Genomic DNA, 16,891 nt, shown 5'->3' with positions numbered 1-16,891 from the left:
TCTCAACAATGTCTATCATAATCTAGTGTAATCTAGGTTTTAGGGTTGCAAGCACGTCCTTTAGTGCAGGGGTCCCCAACCCCCGGTCCGTGGTCCAGTAACAGTCTATGGGCTTCCTTGAATTGGGCTGCGGACATGGATCTCCGCCCCCCCCATCCATGCATGATGGGCGTGTCACGCTCGCAGAGGGGCATGTTGCCAAACCCGAAAAAGGTTGGGGGCTGCTGCTTTAGTGCACCCGGAGGCAACCCTAAGAAACCCATTACCTTTCATAAGCTGCTTAACAGAAGATTCTGTCTCAAGACAGGCAGCTCAGCGTTTCATTAAGAGCTATGTTTGCCTCAACCACATGCACACAAGTCTTGCCAGAAGGAAGCTAAAAGCCAAGAACAGTCCAACTCACATTTTCACAAGGCAGAGTGTTCCATGACGCACAGTATAAAACAAATACGAGGAAATGCTAACCTGTCTCACTTCAGTGTTGATCTTTACCAAGGTTATGACGTGCGCCAGCTAAGACAATGATCTAAGAAAAAGACTGCAGTTCAGTGGCCTAGCTCCATATTCCAGTTCAACATTCTTAACAGTGCCCTCCAGGCAATCTTAAGCAGCTGCGGAGTGGCATTTTGCCTACAACCAAGTGACTGAACACTGTCCTGGAAAAGGCAACACAGTGCCAAATTACAGACCTTACAGACTACATGCAAGAACGGTTTTAGCTCTTACAATCAGGGAGCACCTAATAGAGAACCATCTGCTGCAGCCTAATCTCATGTTAACCTACTGTGGGAACAGAATTTCATGGATGTCATTATCTCCTCCACCCTCAGAGAGTGACGAGCTTTTACGGCTCACTGAGAGACAAGAGCCCACACAAACAGCTTCTATAGTACAACTTCTCTCTAACACGGAGGGCCAGTTATGCAGCTCAAAGACTACTGCACAGAATCCACACAGGGAAGAGGACTCTGTAACACTACAGTACATCACAAGGCTTTGCAGCCCCAGCTGTGAAACAGGGGCAGACACAGTGTGACATGGTAGGGATGTTGCTAGACTGCTACTCCTGGCATTCTTCACCACTGGCTATGGTGGCTGATGGGAGTTGTAGTCTAACAGCACCGAGAAGGTTCCACTGGGCTCTCCCCTCCTGCAAAGCAATCTACAGGACAAAAAGAGGGTCTCAAAACAAACAGAGGAGTATAAGGAGAGGAAACTAAGCACAGAAAATTTGCTTGCAGCACTATGAGGCATCTCTCCCTACAATTCAGCAATGGAAAGTGCTGCCCAAAGATCACTGTAAGGCTTACACGAGAAAAAGGCAGTTAATAGCTGCAAATTTCAAATCAAGAGGCCTAGAATACAAAGCAACCAGGTATCTATTAGCTCTGGGGATTCAATCATGAAAAAGAGATGCAAGAGGGAGGGGATTAACTCCTAATACTACTCATTGGTATAAAAATTTTGTCTCCTGTCTTTTTTAGATCATAAGCCTGTGGGTAACAGACGGTCTTGTTTTATTGACTATGTGTGGGCTGCTTGGAAGCCTTTTTAGCTGAGACATGGGATGAAAACGCTCTAAATAAATAAATACTGCTGCCACTCAAATAAAGGTACTGTGCTGAAATCTACCTACAGCACCCCCGAGTGTGATTCTTCTCTGTAATCCCAGGAGGGACAAGGTTTCTACCAGGCAGCAACAAGATAAAGTACTAACTAATAAATGCCTCTTGTACAGTATTCAGTTTCACAACTCCCCAGAGTTTACACTTATGAAACACTGAGGAATATGCTTGACACACATGAGGATACAGGGTGCACAGGTCCACATGTGAAGACCACAAATACTCACCAATAGGCAGAAAAACTTCATCAAAGTCATAGACTACAACAACATTTAACTTTACACAAGAACCTGGTCAACTGTAGGTCTCAATACTATAAAGGAGTACCAAAAGCCAAGTAACAGAAAGCTCAATAATGGAATTTCCTGAGATGTCACCCTAAAATAGTCTCATGGAACACTAGGATGTTTTATAGCACAATGATAAATCAATTTATTAAAGCACCAGCTTTCATTGAGTACAGCCCACTGTATTATATGCATAATATAAAATTATTATCCTCCTTCAACAGTTAACTCTCAGCTTTCAGGAACTGCATCCAAAAAGTAAGATTTCTGAATTCTATATATTATTACCTTACAAAAAGATTAATGAGTTTGTTAAAACTATTTCTGGGGAAAGGGGAGGGATCCCAACACTTAGGAATCCTCTCACAGATCCTTCCTGATGCAAAGATTTCTTTGCTCAAACTTTTACCCATTTAGTACATTATTCAGAGCGTTGCGCATGAATATCCTTATCTTTATGGACTGAACTGTGAAGTCACAACCACCTCAGAGACTCTAGTTAACAGTGTGAGCAAAGTGGAGAAAAACACTGTAAACCTCTTCCTGATGAGACCAGCAAGGTTCAGTTAAACTAACCTGTAACCTAGTAAAGTGGCTAGATCTCCAGCCTCTCCTCTCATCCACTGCTGGAAGTCCTTTTGACAGTAAAACATCCCACCCCTTTTGTTTAAATCTCGGTACGAATCTGTATAAGGAACTTTCAAGCCATGATCCTTCTTTACAACATGAACTATTACTGTGTCAAGTGGTTACACCAATTCTTCTCTTGGCTTCTGCTGGCTCTGTTTCCTTTAACCCCGAGAGGGAAACTTCAGCAGGTGCAAGGACCGGTTTTATGCCCTCGGGATCCCTGTGTAGCTGCCAAAAATGCAAGAACAAAATGCAGAAAGCAAAATAAAATCAGATGTGGCTACTTTTGCTCTTGAAAAACAAGTATTTTTGGATGTTAAATTCCACAGGGGAGAGTGGTCTATTTCAAAAGGTGAACCCTTGCTCCTAGAGGCTCCCGGTAAGGGAAAGTGCAAGACAAGAAAGGTTGCAGACCAGCAGAAGGGCTCTGAGGACCACAGGGCCCACACTGCTCACCCATGCTTGAATGGTGTGTTCACATGACTAGAATGCTGGCTGAAGAACAGACAGAAGTATAACTACAATTTGATTAAAACATGGCTTGCATTTTATCCTTACTTAGTGGCACACTGTTTATGAACTGTTGTTAACTGAATACACATATTTTCATACCCAATTAAGTATTTATTGGTTTATTGAACCATGTTAATTACTGATAATTTTAACTACTATTTGTCATTAAAAATTGTTGCACTGTGGTTTTCATTTTAGCCCTCAGATATACAGACAGACAGTAAGTATGGAGGCAGTTTAAAAACGTCACAAGTTTATTTCAGTGTGGGCCTTCATGGATTACAATCCACTTGCTCTGATGTGTCATACCTTTTATCTGAGGAAACGGTTTGTAATCCATGAAGGATCACATTGAAATAAATATGTTAGTTTTTAAGATGCCACAAAACTTCTATTATTTTTGCTTTTTTTATTATAGATACACTGAAGCAGAACACTCCTAATACAATTTTTTGCCATCTTTGGCCAATACAGCTACTTTTACTCTTTAAGACAAAAAGTAAAAAGGGTGGAGGGATGCCATCAAATCCTTGCCGTATGCTTTAGGAGCACAAAGATAAACAGGTAAACTGAGGACTGTTATGTTGTTGAGGGCTCAGTGCCCCTTCTCTCCCAATGGAACAGATACACATTAAGCACTCTGAATATTTTGTGAAATATTTAAAAGAAGAAGAACTAGGTCTCCGAACACTGTATTTATTGATGTGAAGCATGTTTTAGCTTCTCTTTGGCATCCACTTGTTTGAAAAGATATCCTGTCTTTTTCCTACAACTCTGTAAGGCTTAACAAGAATCTATTTTCATAATGTACATCATGAAAATGCAAGAGGGGGAGGCACAGAAGAAAAGCCTTTCCTTTTCCATATTCATAATATGAAAACAAAACTGATGTGTTAAATCAGACATGACCCTAGGCATAGGAGAGAATATAATGTTAATCAAGCAGATACTTGATCAAGAGAAGCCCAAGGGCAATTAAAGGAAATACTCTTAGACCTGCTTCTTTCCTCCCACCCTCCAGACAGTCTTCCAAATAAGTGGAAATCCACCCAAAGGTTTGTAAATGGATACCAATCACCTGCTGGAAAAGTTTTAAGGGTTTTCATGGAGTCTTCTGAGAAAAGGGTCCTGTGATTAACATCTATAAACTCCAGGATTCTCAAGACTATGCACCCAGAAATAAATTCTGTGGGTACTTAGAGCAAGCCCAATCACTTCTCAGTTCTGCCAGGGTTATAAGAATCTTAAAGCAATATCAACATTGATCTCACATAGAATGAGATCCTGAAATACCTTTCTGAAGTTTCCCAAAAACTGCTACGAGTGAAATGCACGCCCATAATTTATGTATTTTTCAACACAATGATTTAGTTCAGTTCATCAGCATGGTGATATCATCCAATGCTTCTTACAACAGCATTTTAATGGCTGGGCAGATCAGCTGGTAAGAGGCATTATCAGGCATTTATCAAACAATTGTTTAATTTTGCCAAACAATTTACCCTTATCATCAAAACCTCAATAAAGGTATTCTTTGAGAAACAGAAATGTAAAAATATTATTTAACACTATGTTGCTTATACTCTCAATTTCACTCCACATCAGTTAGGAATTTCTATAACAGAACAGTCTCAAAATGAACTCATGTCCTTAATTTGTCCACTATTTAAATCGGCCAATACAATTAACTGACACTTTGGCTGACTGACCTACTGTCTAAAGTGAAGAAACTGGCAATCATACTATAAACATAGGTTTACAAAAAGAGATCTGAAGGAGCTTCAAAAGCAATTACTTTAGGAAAACAATTTGGGGAAAGGTGTATATAAGTTTATGGATGAATGGCAACTTGGGTCAGGCATTATCTGCCATGCCACTGGTATAACTACGGCCAAATTCCATTATTTGCATGGGTCTGTGCAGTATAATTAGGTTAGAGAAAGCAACATGCTGACGTTTGGCGCTGGCTGTAAACTTTATTACTGATGGGTTCTTAAACAAGGGTGCACATAGTAGCGCCCAGAGAGGATGCAAGCAGCTATAGCACCAGGTACACATTTATTTATTCACGATGGAATCTGCCTGCCTACCTACAGTATTTCATTGGCATGCCACCTTTCTCCCAATTAAGAGACCCACAGCAGCATAAAAGTTATTTTAAAAAAAAAACCTAGCTAATACTGCAATAAACTGTAACACTAAAAAGCAATTAAACAGGTAGTGCTATTAAACCCTACTGAGGAAGACCCATCAAAAGGGACTTCTTGCCTGTAAATGCTCCCTTGGAACTCGCATTTGCACTTGTTGCCATAGTGGCTCTGAGGTCTTAAAGACAGACTACAGCAGCTGCAGTTTCCCTGGATTGCAAGAGACAAATAGTCTGGAAAAGGTTACTTGGATCACCTTTCAACATAATGGAGCAGAACAGCAGGGCACAAAAGCAAAACTTGCTAATTTGTCAGCCCGTCATCGAAGATTACCCTCCAGTTTGTACAAGCAACACATTGTAGTTTAGCTAATCTGACCTCATTTTACTTCTAGCTAAATCCCACACTTCATTATTTTTCATGCAGTATGACTGCCACAAACAGTAAGGTAAAAACCATCAAGAGGCTTCTCATTTCTCATTTCCGCAAGGTAATAAAAAATGTTTTAAGGGACAAATCTCCAGCAACTCCTTGTTCTTTGAAACTGAATACGTGTAGCAGTTTAGAAAATAGTGTGCAGGTTTTGGAATGTTGTTAGATATCATCTGATCATGATGAAATTCTGTCACATCTTAGCAAGTCCAGTGTTTGTCGGTATTTTAAGCAACAGACAGCTTTTCATCTGCACGGTCTATACGGCTGCAAACACTCTTTCCACCACGCTATGCCAGACATCCCCTACAGATGGGGCCATGCAATGATGCCATCCTCTCTTCCTTTCACCAAAAATTCTGGCACATTTATGCCCTTTATGGAAGCAAGGGTCACACACTGCAAAGATGCAGCAGACCCATTCACCTAGTAGCATAGGTTTCCTTAAGAAACTCAACTGGCACTGTCCTTTAGTCTCCATAGTTCAGATCTTTGGGGTCTGACATAATCCTGAACACATTCTCTTATTTCTTTTGTAACTATACACTCTTCAGAAATCTGCATAATACTTTGCCTGCACATATACATACATACAACAGCCTCTTTTCTTTAAAGTACTTACATGTCTAAAGGAATGATGTTAAAACCCATGCTCACCCACGACTCTCCAAAGAAATGTAACATCGCTTCACCTAGAATCCATATTAGAAACATGTCATGTTGACTTCTTGCTCCCCAATTGATTTCAATTTGTGCCCACTGAGACCTGGCTCAGGCAGTTATTGTTATGTGACGTCAAATCAAAACCAATTTACAGCAAGCCTGAAAGGGCTTTCAAGGTAAGTGAGATATTTAAGGAGTGTTTTTAACCAGTTCTACACCAAGCATCTTTCCATGGCTGAGCAGGGATTTGAACCCAGAACTCTTGAGTCCTAGTCTGTGACTCTATTCACCTCATCAAACTGAGTATCCAAGTACAACCCATAATAAATTAAGCAGAAAAGTGACATTACCAATCAAGAAAAGAGCCTGCTCTCTGTATATTTCTGCTGCATCCGATTTCATCAAACACCTTTGCAGTTCTCCATCTTTTTCATCTGCATCCACAGAGTTTCTCTTGGGACACAGGAATACAGGAGCGACTCAGGGAAAGGCTCCACCAGGTCCACTTTCACTTCACTAACCACTCATGACAGTATCCAGTGTGTGACTTTAGCTATTAGCCCCCGCACCTGGTCAGCTGCATACTCTCTACAAACCTCTCCAAGTACAAATGACAAAGTGGAGCCTGTCATACTTTGGGCGCATGGTGAGAATAGAAGGCAGGCCGGAAAAGGCAAAAAAGCTAGGAGAATTTGAAGGCAGCAGCAAAAATAGAAGACCAAAGATGAGTTGCAGTGACTCCAGAAAGCAAGCCTTGACTTTATAAGTGCTGAGCAAGGTTGTTGGGAATAGGCCATTTTGGAGGTCACTCATTCATTGAGTCACTGTAGGTCAGGGCAACATGACAGCACATAACAACATATTTGATATTCTTATTTAGTTTTATAACACCTCAAAACAAAGCAGTCTAAAAATCAAGATGCTCTTCTCAGCCCTACTGATTAGTGTGGGGCAATTTTAAAATACTTAACTGATTTAGTAGTTTACTTTTTCTCTAAGGCATTTTAACTTGATAAAGCTGACTGGAAAAAGCCTGCCCTGTATGGACAATTCCAGTATTAGAAGTTCAGAAAAGTGTAACTGAAGTGTTGAAAATGGAAAGCACCGCAAATACAAATTTCAAAGATACTTTTTCCAGCCTTGTTCGCTTCTGCCTGAAATTTCCATACATGAGTACAGTATCTAATTTATAAAGGCCGGATGACCAGATGTCTCAGACATTTTTGGCTTTAACAACTGCATAAAAGGAACCCTACAAATAACTCATGTTCCTGTATAAAATGAATATACAGGAATCAGGCTGTCATCCGACATGAGTAGCTATCTATTATTTGATTTCTGTTCGCTCTTAACTGCCACCATCTTCAAAATAAAACAAAACAACAACAAAAAGGTATGGAATGAAGAGTGTACATACTTGAGGACTCTCTTTTAAAAAATCAGATATTCTTCTACCCTTAGACCTCTTATGCTTCCTACTTACTATCACCCTTTCTCAGCATCTCCCCTTCTTGTACTATACTATCTGATCCCGCCAAGATCAACATCCACCTCATTCAAAGAGAAAATGGGAGCAGTCTACAGATGTAAAGAAAAAAAATTATAAAAACTGGATGGCCATGTGCTTTCTGTCAGATTCAGTCTGTGTTCTTGCAAACTTCTTCTGTTACTGCTGCCTTTTGCAGTTCAGTTAAGTACACTTTCCTAACAAAAACAAAGTGTCTTCTTTTGGGGAAAACGTCCTGCCTTTACACTGTTGTGACTGGCCAACAAAAAATTATAATTCTGTTGTTATACCTTACATACATTTAACAAGCTCTCTTACAGTTAAAGGGGGAGCTCAGCCCTGATGCAGAGGATAGGATGTAGGAGGGCAGGAACAGGACAGTAGCTATGAGTCTTGCCCCTTTGGCAAGACAACTACACCATCTTTACTGATGAATGAGGATGTTTTTATCCCCTTGAACCAGCCATTAAAAATGAGAAGTGGTGACAGAACCTATTTCTGTTTCAGACTAAAGAAAATGCAAATGCATTGTGTATACTAAGTAGGTGACAGACGTAGATGATTGTGCAGAGCATTCTCCAGAGGGCAAATAAAATTTATTCAAATACACAAACATTTAAAAAAACTAAAAAGAAGTTGTGGGATCCCCGTTTTAACAGTTCCAATAATGTGACTTATGTTCCCAGTTTTTGGTGGGGGGGGGGAGTAATGCGGGTGGAAACATACCTGTTTTTGTAAACACAGAAATCTATTCCACACCCTAAGCCATGTGTCAGCCTCCAAGCAACTGGATGACCGACCCACCACCCACAATCTTCCATGACCTATGTCAACAGTTCTGTTTACCCAATGACTAATTATTTGATGTCCCTCCAGATTGCACAGACAGGTTAGTTCATCTATTTTCAGACAGGCGGTTTACTGTTAAATAAAGGTCAAGCCCACTGTATGATTTGGGGGGGGGGGGGAATAGAAGAGTTGAGCTGCTTCACTTTAATGCAAATTAGAACAGACTGCATCTACCACACAGACTAAAGTCCATTTTGATTACTCAAAGTGGCCAACTGATAATGCAGCACAATAAATGCCAACTTTATTAGTCCCCACTAAACGGCAGTCAGGGCTAGCATGTTTTTCAATGTCACATTTTGGGGTAGCGCCAGCCATATCCCTAATAGCTACTCTGAAAGAGAACCCACTAGAAACCTCTGAAACAAAATGATTTCTGCTCATAAACTATCCAATTATTTTGGCTTCTGAATGTAACTTGTCTACTTAATAGAGAGTCGTCTCTTCCCCTTTCTTATCGAAAGAGCAACTTTCTAGATTTGTGCTATCTGATCTCAGGTTACGTAAGGTCAGAACTGACATCTACTAGAGTTCAGTAGGTTTTTACTTCCAAGGAAGCACAGAAAAGATCATTTCCTTACTTCTCCTATGATCAAAATATAAAGGTTGCTGTACTGTCCATTCAGTACATGTTTTTCCATAGTTCTCCCTTCAGAAGAAAGGCAGCTTTCCAGAAGGAGGTCATGAATTCCGTTTTGACAAAGATAAAATTATATTTCTGAAACAGAAAATAATACCTACAGTTTCAATTCGTGTATACCAGAATTTAAATACATAGGCACCACAGAAGTGCCTAGAGACCAAAGAAATTGCACGTCACTGAAGGAAGGATTCAGCACCTTGCCCACAGCGAACACTTTTCTGTGGAAAGAATCAGTTTTTAAAGCAGTTTTTTTAAAAAATAGTTTTTAAAAAAAGGATTTTTAACAGAAGCGGCACTGGAACCATCTCATCTCCCTTCCCTCTGGAGGCCCCACAAGAGCAAAGCATTCCACAGCAGGGCAAAGTACAGAGGCAGCAGATATATTACAGGCGCAGTTCAGCGTAATACGAAAGAAGTTTTTGTTCTTCCTCCATGAGAACTCATGACAAATGTTCCCGTTTAGTCATATCAAGGAGTCCTGTAACTTAAGCCAGAGGTTCTCCACCAAAAAATAACTGGGCAGTTCTTAAAAATCACTGGGGGTGCACTCAACAAATTGGTTTGTTCTACAAATCAAACGACCTTGTAATTTAAACCTCAGGTTTGCCTTTGCACTGCAATGCATGAAGCTTCAAAAACAGGACCAACAGATGACATTCACTGACAAGTTTTAAGCATAATCAGTAAATTGTACGAGCACTGTGTGGTGGGAAAAAAACACCCAGCTTTGCTCAGTCATTCAGATCTGGCCAAAAAAGTCTCAATCACAGACATCAGGACAAAAGGCCGACTCTTGACAGTTCATCAGCCCTTCCACACTCCACCTGAACAAAGCACAAAGTGCAGTTTAAGAAGCCTGCCTTAAATAATTGCAAGCTAAACAGCTACCACAAAAAGTAGTCTATAGATTTTATAAAAATCTAGCCCCCTCTCCTATAAGGTTTCTACTCCCACAGCAAAATGCTGCTGCCCTCAACAAGTGACCAGCAATAGCAGTTCTACACTTTGAGTCACAAAGGGAGGTGCTTCGTTCTTACTACTGCAATTCTGAGTCACAACGTGCCCTACTCATTCGACCAAAAGTGGGTGGGTGCTTTTCATGTGCTACTCATTCAGTGCCAGGCTGTACTGAAAATTACACACAGAGAGAGTTGTGCCACATGAGAGAAAGCACTTTGCGGCAGACCAATCAAGTGAAAAATAGAAGCTGTCGACCAAGTTCAAATGTTAAGGACTAACCTGAAGTCTCAATGCATAAATTTGTTTCAGCACAGAGCTAAACACCTTAATATGCTTCATTTTACACAGGAGTGATTCAACCACATTCAACTTCCTTATAACTAACTGGATCTTTATCATTTGATTCTCCCCTGCTTTATTCCCTCACCTGTCTTTCTGACTTCAAACACGACTGTTCAATACAACATCTCACATTTGTCTCCCTGGCAATTTCTGCCACCATGTCTTTCCTTCAAGATCTGCTCTGACCTTGCTCATTACTTAGAGCACATGGACACATACCTGGCTCAACACTCCCAGTGTCTTATGCCCCAAGTATGAGCTTCTGTTACATCCCTACTCTTTATCACAAGATAAATCTCTTCTCTTGATAACTCTGGTACTTATTCTTCCCTGTACAGATCTTCAGAAACTTCAGTCTCTCTTTCACAGGTCTTTCATTAGCCCCACTTTGGCCTGCATCCCAAACTGATTTCCTAAATTACACATACTGTGTTTGAATATTTGCTACTGCCCTAATGCTAATTCTTGGTACCATCACCCTTCTTCCCAAGAAATTTGCAGATTACGCTTTAGCACAAACCCACTTCTTCCTTGATCCCCTAGATCTGACTTCTGCCACTGCAGACCTCGGCCAATAACTTTTGGAGAACCCTACTAAATACCTTCTTGTAGCTCTGTTGTCACTCTCCCACTGATTTTCTACAAGAACAAAGGGACAAAAAAACAAACTGCTCTACAAATTACACATAGTGTGGGTTATTTCCATCCTCCAACACACTTCCAGTCCACATCTATATATACATTTCCATTTTCTCTTCTCTAGAATCACACCAATTTTCAGAGTGGCTGTGCAAGTCTGCTGCAAAAAGAAAAAGCAAAGAGGTGAACAGCACTTTAAAGGGCTAACATTGGTCACTGCTTAAACATGAAACATATCACACTTCCATCAGATGCCGGAACAGTTACCCATAATTTTGTGTGTGCATACATGCACATATATACAGCACACATCAAGGAGAACTGTAAATTGTGATGTGTGAGAGAAATTAAAAGGACAAAGCACTCCTAGTAACAACAATGTTTTTACATATGGCCATTCACAACATGGCATTTCTGATATCGCAAATATACTGGCACTAGGAATCAACCAACATGTGGTATGTGGTAAGATATTCTTGTCACATCCATATCTCTGTATGCATTCACTTGATTTCACATTTAGTTTCCCTCTGACTTCACAGGCCAGAATTCCATCACTTCCACACCATACATACTGTACCTATATAGATTAAATTCCAAATACTTTGAGGTTCATTCCCAAAGCTTTGCTCTTTTGCTTTGAGGCCTCCCCAAAAGTCTTATACCTTTCCCCAGTTCCATCTGTGATTTTGTTGGTGCAGGCCTTGTCCTCTTCCCTCACTGCTAGACTTCACTATCTTTCGTTTCCAAACTTAAAACACTCCCTTTCACTTTGCAGCCCAAGTGACAGGCACTTATCTCTCCAAGTTCTATGTAGACACCCAGGTCCCACAAGGCTTCAGAAGAAACAGCCCCTCCCTGTCAATGCCTCTTCTGAATTAGGCCAAACCAATTCCACTAAGGTGGCAATTTCAGCCATTGCCAAACCCAAAAGCTTCCTTGGAAGCTTCCTCCCCCACTTAGGAGGAGAAGGTTGTTCCAGGGGGCTGTTTCCAAGTCAGGAAAAGAAAAAAGAAAAAGCCAAGTCTGGAAACGCCCAAAAAGTTTGAAAGCCACAGGGAGAAACTGGTAGCTCTGTGACCAAAGTCCCCCTTCCTGTCTCCTATGTCGCAGGCTCATTCATTTCTGTTTCATCAACCCCACAGAAACCAAGTGCCTCAAACCAGCATCAGAAGGTGGCTTCACCCTCACCTTTCACTTTAAGCCTAAGGACTCTCGTTTTTTCAGCAGGAGTCTGAAGGGCAGCTTGGCCCCCATGTCCAACTCAACCTCTGCCAGCTGGGCTTCCTTTAAACTCTGCCTCTCTGGCTGGCACACTTTGCCCCCGGGAATAGGCTCAGCCAAAGAGAACCCCATTCCTTTCACTCTGGTTACCCATTCCCTCCCCCCCCCCAAAAAAACACTATTATCACAAGGTCCAAGTGCCACGTTTACTACCCAAAAAAAAAATCCCCCCCAAAGAAATGGGGAAATTCAAAGACACACATCCCAACCCTCCAGAAACAGCTCAAACGAGTTCCTCACCCGCCCTGATCCACCACTTTGGCTACTTTTTTCCCCCATTTAAGCACCATCTCCTTTCAAGCCCCACAAAAACACCCTCCCAAGTCTCCACGCTGTCCCACCAGGCAGACAACCGGGAATGCTTAGAGACCTTCCTTTTCAATTCCTATAGGAAGCTGTAAAAATATAACTTGAAAACATTACTTTTTCCCCTTTCCTACTAGGAGTTACAAAACTGTCGAATGAAAACGTGGCTCTTTTCCCCCTCCCTACCAAAAGTTATAAACCCACATCTTGAAAACGTTCCTTCCTTCTCCCTACTTGGAAGTTATATATCCATGGACTTAAAAACGTTCCTTTCTCTCCCCCCCCCTTCCCTACCAGAAGTTATAACACCATAACTTGAAAACGTTGCTTTTTTGGTGTGTGTGTGTGGGGGGGGTTGCAAGTCCAACCGCACAGCCCCCACCCCCACCGACTTACCTTGAAACTTGCCAAACCCCCACCCCACACCCAAAAAGTAACGTTTCAAAGCCCCGGGAGTACAGCGTCCCAAAAGGACCCACACACACACACACACACACACCCGAGGTGAGGGCCCTGCCTGCCTGACCGCCCCCCGCGACCCTCCGGGGCAGGCGGGCCGGGCCCGAGGCGCGCCTCACCCACCGGGACCATTGAATGCCGAGGCGCGGAGAGGTCGGGGCGCCTCTCGCGAGGGGAGGGCAGGGCCCCTCTGCCGGCGTCGGGGCGCGGAGGCGGGCCAGAGCCGCGGGCCTGCGAGAGCCGGGGCGGCGAGGCGACGTCGCGGAGAAGCGCCCAAACCGGCCCTGACCGGCAGCCGACGCGACGCGCGAGTCCCCTCAGCCTGCCGCACAAGACAGACAGGCGGCGGCCGGCCAACCACAGGGCCCGCCTGGGAAAGAGGACCCGCCCCACAGGCCTCGCGCAGGCGCAGTGGGCGCGCCCCACCTGCCTTTCTCTTCCTTCCCTGCCGCCACCCACCCCCCACACCCACCCCCTCAACTTCCTTCCCTCGCACCCTTCCCGATGGTACCGCCCACACTCGCTCACCTCGCCCACCCCCCTTCCTCTTGGCCCCCCGCCCGAAGATGGTACAGGCTCAGGCGCCGCCTTTTTTTCTCCCCGCCACTCGACCTCCAGCGCTGATTGGCTGATGCCTCCTCCGCACGTCTTACACCCCCCCTCCTCTCGAAAATGGCGGGCGCGACTCCGCCGCCCCTTTGGCCGAATGGTTTCGCCCGGCCGGGCCTTCAACGAGTGGTGCGTCCCGCTCTGAAGCGAGGACACCCCCTCTCGAAGGAAAGAAATGGTACGGCCCCAGTATAAAGCGACGCCTCGGTCTGGGTCGTAAGGGGGGGGGGCGAAAGAACGAATTCTTCTTGCAGTAATTTAGTAACGTTGGCCAACCGAAAAGGAACATACATACATAGGCATCCTTCAGTCTCGAGAGACTATGGTAACATGCTCTGAATCGAGGATTGTCCTCTCCAGAGCACGAAAAGGAACAAACAAGTGGCAAATCAAGGAACTGAGTCGGTGTAACGAGCTGCTTTTGGAACGAGCCACGTTCCTCCTGCAGTAACGAGTTACTTTTCCCTAGGAGAACCCTAGCTCTTATTTTATCAATGAAGCAAGAAAGAAAGTATCTGAGTGTAACTTGTTACTAGGGAGAAGGGAGGTACCCTCAGGGCTGGGTCAGAGAGAGAGCAGGGGATGCATCTGTGCAAAACTCAAAAGGGACCCCAGGATGCCAGCAGCATGGAAAAGGTCTTCGCCAATTTGGAGCCTTTCTCTTTCCTTTTTCCTTTCCCCGGTGTAGCTCCTCATTCCTTCTCTTGCACATACGGTATTCACGGAGGAAAGTGAGAAGCTTTAATCTGCTCCCATTCACCCCACCTCCATTTCCACCACCCCCCCGGCACACACACACACCCCTATCAATTCATGCTGTGGGGGTTCATCATGCATTTTATTGTATTTTATAAGGTCTTAAAAATATAACCTTGTTTTTCAACCCGTATTTTGTTTTTTTAAGTAACTATGGTCACTACTGTGTGGCAGACCTTTAGGCTCCTCCTGCACCCCTCAGTGCCATGTCCAGCTTACTCGGGGTTTACCTTTGCACACATGGACGGACGTTCTGTGTATGTTCTGTGTACCCTGGAAAAGGCCCAACTCTGCCCACAATGTGTGGTTGCCAATAAGGACACCTGTAAACTTTCCAAGTTTTCAAATTATTTCCAGAAAAATACAGTGTGAAAAGGAAATCTATATGACATTTATGCCAGAAATCTAAATAAGATGGCAATGGCAGGAAAAAAATGTGGCTCCACAGATACACATGCAAAATCTATCTCATCGTGTGAACACCTCTTTAAAATGTTGTTAATATTGCCATATATGATGCAGAGCATCTTCTGTTTCTTTCTTTCTTTCACACAAACCTTGATTTTTATCATGTGAAGCCAGGTGGTTTCCCAGCTGACATCAGTGGAAAATTACTGGAGGCCTCCCTGTGTAAATAACTAGAAAGGTGACTTATTTTTCACAAGAGGAAAGCACAAATATTCCCTGTCCAAAGCAAGATAGATACCTGATGGGAGAACACAGAAGGCACACATAAAGACACGTGGAGAGGTGAAGAAAGTGACTTTTTGAGCAAAACTTCCATGAATCTAAAAGCCAGCAGGATCTCTGTCCACAAGTGACTGTGATATTATGGGAAATATACTTCCCTACCCTAACTCTTCCCACCTCTGATGACAGAATCCTAGAAGTGCAGAGCTGGGAGGGACCCTGTGGATCATCTAGTCCAGCCCTTGTCAAGGAGGCCCAACAGGGAATCGAACTCCCAACCTCAGGCTCCACAGCCAGACCTAAACTAGTGGTTTTTTTTTTGTTTGGGTTGGTTTTTTCTTTTTGTAATGGACCTGCTAGTAATAGCCTCTGAGCCTTCCTTCCTATAGTATAATCCCCTTCCACATACTGCAATATTTATTGAACAATACAGTATTTATTGATTCCACAGCTATAAATACTCAACTATCCCACAAACTGCACCAGGGCACAGACAGAGTTCCGACTCCTATCCTCTGAAGATGCCGGCCACAGAGATGTTAGGAAGAAAAACCTCCAGAACACGGCCAAACAGCCAGAAAAAACCTACAACAACCATTGGATCCCGGCCGTGAAAGGCTTTGAGAATACATTTATTGAACATCTTCTTAAATAACTGTTTGGGGGATAGTAGAGGGAATTCTAACCCCACCCCAAAACCAGAACCCCCACATTCCCAGCCTTTAAAAAACTATCTGGCCCTTCTTAAATGCGCAGCCTGCATAATTAAATTGTAACAACCCAACCCACCCCGAGAGTGCCTAAAGCACTATGGGGCTGTATATAAGCAGCACACTTTGCTTTCTTTTATTGGCTTTTAATAAGTCAAAAATACAAGACTGCAATTAATGTTCTACTCATTCGTTAAGCAGTTAAGCTGCTCCTGCCATGTTTCAATGAATTAAATAGGCCAGGAATTAAGCCACTGTTAAGTGCTGAAAGGTCCTTATACGGAATAAAGGGCATGTTTGGGATCTTCTTTTGAAGAGGAGCTGATTGCATTCCACATTGCCAAGAAGCGGCCCACCTTCTGGATTGTTTGCAAATGTGTCACGCATCCCACTTGCGTTCCTGTCTGTTCCGTCTTTTTCCTTTCCGTGGAATAATTACATGGGGATTGCTTGAAGTTGGCTAGAATTTGTTCAAAACTGGACAGCAGTTTTTTCCCGTTTCTGCTTTCAACACTAGAGAGCAGTAGAAAACAGCCTTCCCACCACCTGGGAAGCTACAGAAAAATCTCAAGCCATGCCTTTGGGAAAGTCCCCTTCTGCCTTTGGGAAAATCACAAAAGGCTGTGATCCAGAGCTCCATGCCTTTGTCTCAAAGGAGACCAGCTGAATGTTAACAGAACTCACCTTGAGCAGGCCTGCATTCGCAGTTGCACATAAAGATTTGCTACTCTTCCTCTTTCAATTGCTTTCTGTGTCAATCAATTTACACTTAAAGAGCCAAGAAAATGAGAGATGACCAGGCCACAGCCACATCTATAAGAAAGAGCTATAAGAAAGAGT

General features: G+C 43.1%; 1 protein-coding gene across 2 annotated transcripts in view; it reads right to left on the bottom strand.

Moving 5' to 3' along the window:
- Nucleotides 1-13,629, bottom strand: part of PTP4A2 (protein tyrosine phosphatase 4A2) — a 28,717-nt gene extending 15,088 nt beyond the window's left edge. Inside the window, exon 1 of one of the 2 annotated variants that reach the window (XM_072980245.2) lies at nt 13,410-13,629. The gene's annotated coding sequence lies outside the window, so the exon portion shown is untranslated. Of the gene's footprint in view, nt 1-266; nt 320-13,409 lie in introns of those variants that run through there. The other variant, XM_078379893.1, reaches the window with a different exon arrangement.
- Between the last annotated feature and the right edge of the window lie 3,262 nt (nt 13,630-16,891).

This window comes from Pogona vitticeps, chromosome 9 (genome assembly GCF_051106095.1).
Source record: "Pogona vitticeps strain Pit_001003342236 chromosome 9, PviZW2.1, whole genome shotgun sequence".
NCBI lineage: Eukaryota > Metazoa > Chordata > Lepidosauria > Squamata > Agamidae > Pogona > Pogona vitticeps.
The sequence above is the reverse complement of the archived record's forward strand: the minus strand, read 5'-3'. Positions and strand labels throughout refer to the sequence as shown.